This window comes from Cajanus cajan, chromosome 3, assembly GCF_000230855.2.
Source record: "Cajanus cajan strain Asha chromosome 3, NIPB_CcT2T_4, whole genome shotgun sequence".
NCBI classification, from domain to species: Eukaryota; Viridiplantae; Streptophyta; class Magnoliopsida; order Fabales; family Fabaceae; genus Cajanus; species Cajanus cajan.
In genome coordinates, this window is record NC_138519.1 from 46,602,511 (window position 1) to 46,611,154 (window position 8,644).

An 8,644-nucleotide genomic window follows, 5' to 3' on the forward strand; every position below is an offset into this window, starting at 1 on the left:
AGGTGACACCACACTCTTGAAGAGTGATAAGTCTTTTCAATTTCTCATCACACTCAAGACAGGATAAGAGAAAAGGAAGAATTTTCAAAAAGATAAACAAGTTTTAAGAGAGAGTTTGGAAAGGAATTTCGTCCAAATCATGTATAATACTTAAAACTATAAAAAAAATGGATACAAAGATACAATATACAGAGTTTAGTTGGCTTATGGTGCAAGCTAGATTAACCATGGTTAAATGTAACCAAGGTTAGTTATCTTGTACTTAAACTAACTAATTCTAGTTAAATGTCTACAAGTCTAGTTAGTTGTCTAGAAGTTTATGGAGTAAGTTAAGTTAATCCTAGTTTAAGAAGAACCTAGATTAGCTTAAGTTAACTCCAACTACTTAACCTAATCATTACAACTACTAGACTAATGATTACTTTTAACAAATTGTTAAGATGTCACTATATATCAAAGTCGTGTGACTTAATTTGTAGCTTGGATGACAAGGTTGGAATGGTTTAGATGTCCAAACCACTTGCATGAGCAAGTAGACGTCCAAACCTATGAGTCATAAAAAGATTTGGGTCATCCTAAGTCCAAATAAGTCTAACAAGACTTTGTTAGTTACACCTCTCCTAATCTACTAATTACAACCTTAAGTAGTACAAGGACAAAATTACCTACATTATTTGATCCAAAATACAAGGCCGAAAATATCTTAATACAATTACTACTAAAATGAATTACTAGTAAGAAAAATGTATAACATTAATAGGAGTCATTTAAGGTAAGATAAGCCTCCAAAGATAGGGTGCCTTACAAAATAAGGGTAAGTGTCCTACAATTTTTAAACTAACTTTATCAACCTTCATCCTTCTTAGACTTATCTCTTCTAAAGGGATTCATGGAAAGTATGTTTCCATTGGTGCTACTTCATTTCTCATGTTGTCACTTGCCAAAAGTTACTTTGTTTCTCATGTGTAGCTTTATCATTGGTTTTATTTTAAATTAAATGATATTTGAGTTAAATTTTGTAAAATATACTAAAAGCAACATAGGAAAGTTTCACGCTCGAGATCAATGAATTGATTATATATCACCCCTATATCATTTAGTTCTTTGTGTATGTTTTAGACACACACACACACACACACACACACACATATATATATATATATATATATATATATATATATGATGAGGGATCCGTTTACTCTAGGAGTAAGTCTACCTAGACTTACTCCGTTCAATAACTCATTTCTACATCAAATTTCAAGGATCCAAGCGTTGAATTTAAAGTTCTTAATGCATAGATTAAGTCTGCAAATTTTTAAAAAAATTGAAAATTATTTGATATTTCATTTCACTACTTCAAATTGACGAATAACCAAAAAACCATTTTATACATTGATTTGAATTAATGAAATGAAGAATCAAATAGTTTTCAAGTTTTTTTTTTTAAATTTGCAGATTTGATCCTATGCATTAAAAACTTTAAATTCAACGATTACATCATCAAAAGTTGATGTAGAATATGAGTTATTGAACGGAGTAAGTCTAGGTAAACTTACTCCTAGAGTAAATGAGTCACCTTCTCTTTATATATATATATATGAGGGGGGTTATAATTACATCAGTGTAACTTTTACTAAGTATTACACCGCTCAATAACTTTATATTAATTGTGAATTTTGTAAATCCAACCGTTAGATTAAAATTTCATATCTCTCAGATCATATATGCAAAATTTTATATTAATCCAAGGTGATTTGATACTTCTTTTTTATAAAACAAAATTGAAGTAATATATTTATTTCAAAATATACTAAAATATGAACACTTTGATTACCTTTAAGTTGTCATTCAATTCTAACAAAATTTGATATACACGTATAAAGTGATACGAATTTCAATCTAACAGTTGGATTTACAAAATTTACAATTAATATAAAGTTATTGAGTGGTGTAATGCTTAGTAAAAGTTACACCGGTGTAATTATAACCCTCTCTCTCTATATATATATATATATATATATATATATATATATATATTTCTTTGTCTGTGTGTGTGTGTTTTTTTAATTTAAAATTATATATGGTTCAATTAGTCTATAATTTATTCACTAAATTTTTTTTGGAGACTTATTTAAAACATGGTATGATTTTTATTAAATTTGTAGGTATGAACAAGAATATTTTTATAAAAAAGTTTAATTAAGATTAGGTTATGCAATTCAATTAATAATCCATCGATTCGACCTTTGATCCATTGAGATCCAATACGTTGACCGATTTGGTGATCGGTCCAGCTTTTAAAACATTGGTTGATGCAAGTGATAACAACTTATTAACCAAGTTATTCAATATTTAAATTCTAACTAGAGTATAGAACAAACTATGTTGAAATGAGAGTAAAGAATGAAAAATGCAATCCAAGACAAGTGTAGCACAAGGTTGCTCAAACGTAGAAAAGTTTACCAAAACTTAATAGTTTCCTTTAGGATCTACTTCTTTAGCCTAATTTTAATTGATATATAGATAGCAATCGTACCATTGATTGATACAAGTGGTGACAATGTGTATTTTTTAAGTAAGATATTCAAGATTTAAATCATGACCTTGAGTATAGAATAAATTATGTTGAGAGTGGGAGTAAAGAGTGAAAATGCAATTGAAAACAAGTGTAAAACAAGGTTTTTTAGATGTAGAAAAGTGACCACCAAAATTTAATTATTTCTTTTTATATTAATAGTTTAGTAATAGGATATTTGAATTTGATGTTTAGATGTTTCTTTAGCTAATTTATGTATTCTTATGTTATTGATGTATTTCTTTGCAGTATTCTTTAATGAGAAGTGCTAGCACATACTCTCTATCTAACATACTTTTCTTAATACACTCATTAGCTAGAATTTATTGAAATCTAAAAAACTAAGAGCGAGAATCATTATATAATGTGTGAGACCTACTAAATTTTGTATTTTTCAATAAATTTCAGTTAACTAGAAATAATGTGTTAGAAAGTGTTTTCCTTAATTATATGGTTGATTGACCATTGTGGAGTTATTTTGAAAAACTAATCACGTAAATGGGATTGTTTTGAAACTATTTACACTTTTGGGATTGTTTACTATAGAATCGCTATGGGCCATAATGACTCTAGTGTCACATGTCTTTTTTCCTTTTTTTAAGAAGCCATGAGAGTCATGAAGCAAAGGTTGCTGCTAAAGCCGATAGCGATCCAACTAAAGTCACTACCGACTCTAGCGACACACAACGACTCACTTTTGATTTTCCTTGTGACACCCTTACTACCCCAACACATATTGTAACAATGTAAATAAACTAAAGAATAAAACTTTCAACGTTGGTAAAAGGGTTCACATAAAACCTTCATAATTGTTCTTCAATATCCAAAATAATTGAAAATAAAACTTGGAAAGTAAAACTTAAGAGTTTAAAAATTGTTTTCAAAAGAAAAGGTACAACTCCAAATACATATAAAAATTTATATCCTAACATCCTCTGCCCTGATGTCACGATACCAAAGCACACCCACAATTCAATTGTTGGCATTCTAGATGCCACTCAAAGCCGGATCTTCCTCACCTAAAACATCCACAAATTATACGGTGAGAAAAGAAAACATCTATATGTAATGCACATACAAACACACCACAATGTAATCTCATCATAACTCATTACTTAATGAAATATTCACAACCATTTCTAATTCTATCAATCATGCATCATATTCACATCACAATTCACAATCATACCAATCCATTCAAATCTTGCAATTAACACTATCATTTTCATATTCATAATCACACAAATCTTACAATTAAAACTATGTCAAGGCCACACCACAACTGACATAAGTGATACGGGTTAATTGCCTCACTCATCCCACACTATGCCAAGGTCACGCCGTCCTTGTAGCATCACTTACCCAAGGGTCGTGTCATCCCTAGTCATTAGTGTGAGGAACCACAATCACATTCATAATCCACACAAATCTTACAATTAACCTTATGCCAAGGCCACGCCACATCTGACATAAGTGATACGGGTTAATAGCCTCACTCATCCCACAATATGTCAAGGTCACGCCGTCCTTGTAGCATCACTTACCCAAGGGTCGTGTCATCCTGGTCATTAGTGTGAGGAACCACAATCATATTCATAATCCACACAAATCTTACAATTAACCTTATGCTAAGGCCACGCCACATCTAACATAAGTGATACGTGTTAATTGCCTCACTCATCCCACACTATGTCAAGGTCACGCCGTCCTTGTAGCATCAATTACCCAAGAGTCGTGCCATCCTTGGTCATTAGTGTGAGGAACCACAATCATATCATATTCACATTCAATACAACATCTCATCTCATAACTCAATTCCATATCACATACACACAACAGATAAGTCCAACAAAATAGTGGTTCACATACCCCTCAAGCAATTCACCATGAATTCACATCTAGATCATCAATTTTTACCATATAATATAACAATAATATTTATAAATTAATATAACACTCAATTGAATCACCAATTTAATAGAATATTAACTTAAATAGTAAAACTCCCAATTTTTCCAGAACCTAACTCACAGACACTTTTCTACAATTTCGTTCTCTCTACCAGATCATCATTTTTACGAAATTAATTATATATTCATAATTTTTAACACATACAGAATCTCATGATACCAATAATTTCCAAACAGAAACAATTATAAAATTATTAGAAATTCCAAAGGAACTTTTCTCCACCCATTCCCTCATGTGACTCTACACATAAATCTCCCATTTTTCCTCGTACCTCGATAAGCAGTAGATGAAACTAGAGCAGGACCTGGTTGGTCTCCTCCTCTAGGTTCCCCTCGATCTTCAAAGAGTGTGTGATTTTTAAGTGTCAGTGCACTCTATTTATAGGCATCAGGAGTCACCGGAATGACTTATTTCAAATCTGGAATGGCTCGTTCTGGACTCATTCGTCATGTGTAAAATTTCACATCCAGAACGGCTCGTTCTAAAACCAGAACGGCCCATTCTAGGGTTACATTTTAACCCATAATAGCCATGTTTGGAACGGACCGTTCCCAACTAGGTTTATAGGCCATTTTGGTGGTTTGGAACGGCTCGTTCCAATTTGAGAACGATCCGTTGTGGGCTACTAAAAATAGGTCTTTTTAGTAGTTTGGAACGACCCGTTCTAGGCTACTAAATCAACCATCATGGGCTTTTGGGCCTTCATACAATCTGTGAAAATCGGGCTATTACATTCCTTAACTCGCTACAACCTATAGCTGTAACATCCTAATTTTCTAAAAGTAAATATTATTAAATAATGAGTAATTTTGTAATTAAATATTATTATATTATATTCAAAATTATTTTTTAGAATTAAATGTGGAGAATTATTTTATTAAATAAAATAATAATGCAGTTTTATTGAATAAAATTAATTTATTTAATTTAATAGGAGAAGAGAAACAAGTCAGGTTGACCTGGTTCAATAAAATTTTAAGAGAGGAGTTAGGCAAAGTTTACGCTAATCTGTCTCATTTTGCATTTTTGGAAGAACTGAGAGAAAAAGAAGGAAGAGAATGAAGGAGTTCTAAGGAGAAGTGCTCAAATAATCTCAAAACTACATTAAATTGCTTCAGATCATCACAATAAGGTACAGGGGAGGGAAATTAGTTCATTCAAATGTGGAATTACAAGAGAGGATGAGTAGTTTGAGTAATTTGATTATTGTTAATTGGTGTGCAAATTCAAGAATTAAAGTTATATAATGTGTTTTGGTGTAAAAAATAAGTGTTTCTGACCGATTGGATTGGTAAAAAGAAGATTGTATGACTACTTATGAATTTTGGTGATGATGTTTTGTTCATGTTGTGTTTCTGGAAATTGCGTTGGGCGTTGGGCTTGCATTCATATTGATGAATGCAAAACCCAGATGAGGTTACACCAAGGGTGGGATATATCATGTCGGGCATGACAAATTTGATAAGTATCTGCCTTGCCTTAACGTCGGGCATGACTCACTAGTATGCTGGGCGTGAGAGAGACAAGGTGCTTTCTATTTGCTCTTAGTGTCAGGCGTGAAAATATCATGTACCCTTTGTTTTGTCTTAAAGCCGGGCATGGCCTAGTGAAGCTGATACAAACCAGAAATATGTTATTATATTGATGAATTTTGATGATGGTTGTGAATTTTATGATGTCTAGTAATGATTATTGTATGAATAAATATGATGGTGTATATTTGGATGAGTTGATGTGCAAAAAGTGATTGGGTGTGGAATGGTTATAAGATGTGGCTCTATATCTAATTGTGCATTGGCATGGATAGAAATAATGAATGGATGAGGTAACATGACATGAGGGAGAGGGTTTATATAGAGAAGAATCTAGAAAAGTGATGAGATCCGAGTGAGTGCGTGTGTGCGTGTGCCTCCCATGCACTCTTCTTATTCGCTTTCGCTACTTTTTTTTATGTCGGACTTGGTAGGGTTCGACGTAAAATGTAAAATCTACGTTGGTTGTATGTTGTGTCTGACGTAGATTTTACATTTTACGTCAAACCCTACTAGGTCCGATGTAAAAAAGTTTGCAAAAATTAAAAAAATATCACCGCATCTTTTTTACATCGATTTTTGTTATGTTCGATGAGAAAGAGGTGACGTAAAAGACTCATTTTCCACTAGTGATTTGTGCATGTTGCATACACATTTACCCTAGCCATAAGTTGTGATTAATAAGGAATGCCAAGAGTGGCAATTTTATTATTATACATTGGCCATAAGTGTAACACCCCGAATTTTTCTACTAATACTACGAATAATTATTATACATTTTTGTATTTATGAAGATTATTTCCTTATAATTATTTTGATTAATTAAATGGGTTTGATTGAATCTTTAAAGGTTTTTAATAATAATCATTTATGAAAATTATTTTGTATAATATTATTAATTATAATATTTTGTTATAACTATTATTTGAAGAAAATCATATTTAAATTGTATTGATATTTTATTTTCATTTGATATATATATACATATAATTTATTTATTTATTAATTACTAATTATGGGATTTCATAGCCCCGGAACGGGCCGTTCCACTTTGGGAACGGGCCGTTCCGGATGTCGTTTTTAAGAATATGGTATTGACTCAGAACGGGCCGTTCTACCTTGAAACGGGCCGTTCCGGAAACCCCAGAACGGGCCGTTCTGGGAAAGGCTTTTGTACCTGTTCTGTGTGCCCAGAACGGGCCGTTCCGAATTCGGAACGGGCCATTCTGGCCGCGGCCTGATGCCTATAAATAAAGCGTTTTGCACTCTCTAAAACTCATTTTTCATTTTCTAATATTTTTCCTCCTTCCTCTCTGAAGACGAAGGTGAACCTAGAGGGGGCGACCAACAAGATTCGGCTCTTGCTTATCGAGGTAAGGGGGGAGTGAGAAACCTTGCTCTGGGTGTGGGATTGTATGCTGGGTAGTGGGATTGGCCCCCAATCCTGTGTTTGTTGTACTTTTTGTATGCTTATGTATGAGAGGTTTTTCCCAATTGTATGAATTGAGATTTCTATGGGTTCCTACGGAAACCCTAAGGGAATGTATTGATAATTGTAAGAGGCAAATTTTAAATGTTTTCTGTTTTACCTTCTGAGTTTTCTGTTGTGTTTCTTAATATTTGCTGAGTGTAAGTATGTGTCTAATCTTGAAAAGAAACAGGTTTTGATATGAATTAGAGTGCTCTGTGGGTTCTTGTGGGAACCCTATGAGAAACAGGCAAAATATTAATGTTTTCTGTTTTGCTTTCTGATTGTTCTGATGTATTCCTTGTTGAATGAGATGTATAAATATGTGTTTATTTTTTATAATAGACCAGTTTTGATATGATTTTGAATGCTTTGTAGAGACTATGTGAATATGATGAGATGATGTGAAAAGTGATGATTATGTGAATATGATGAGATGATGTGAAAAGTGATAGTGAGACATGAAAATGTGATATGAGAAAAGCATGGAGTCTTGATTGACATGCATCATATGCATAAATGTTTTTAAGGGTACGATATGGAATACACCGCCAGAGAAGGCCTCCTAGTGTAAAATCTTTGGGGATTATGTCTTGGATGGGTGTAATGTTGTTGTTAATATATCTATGCTATATCTGTCTTGTTTGTGTTTGGCTATCCGGTGTATATTTCTACACTGTGAGCTAGAGTGAGATATTTTTCACTCCCTTTCTCGTGTTGTTTTGTTTTAACTGTTATACAGGTGATCATCAGCGTGAGGCTGAAGATGTTGGTGATGAAGCTTAGGCTTCTATGTTGGGTTTTGCTCTGATAGGACATGTGACATCGAGACATAGATAGAATTAGAATATGACATTGTTTATGATTTATTAAAGTATATATTTTGGAAAATTCAATTTTTATTCTTTGTAATTTTATTTGTTATTTGGATTAAGGACATGAATGTGAATTCTCTACTCACATGATTATTGGAATTGTCGTTTCAATTTTAAATATTTTTTTATCCAATGAGATATTTCTTTTTATTATATATATATATATATATATATATATATATATATATATATATATATATGTTGGGGTAGAGGGTGTCACAAT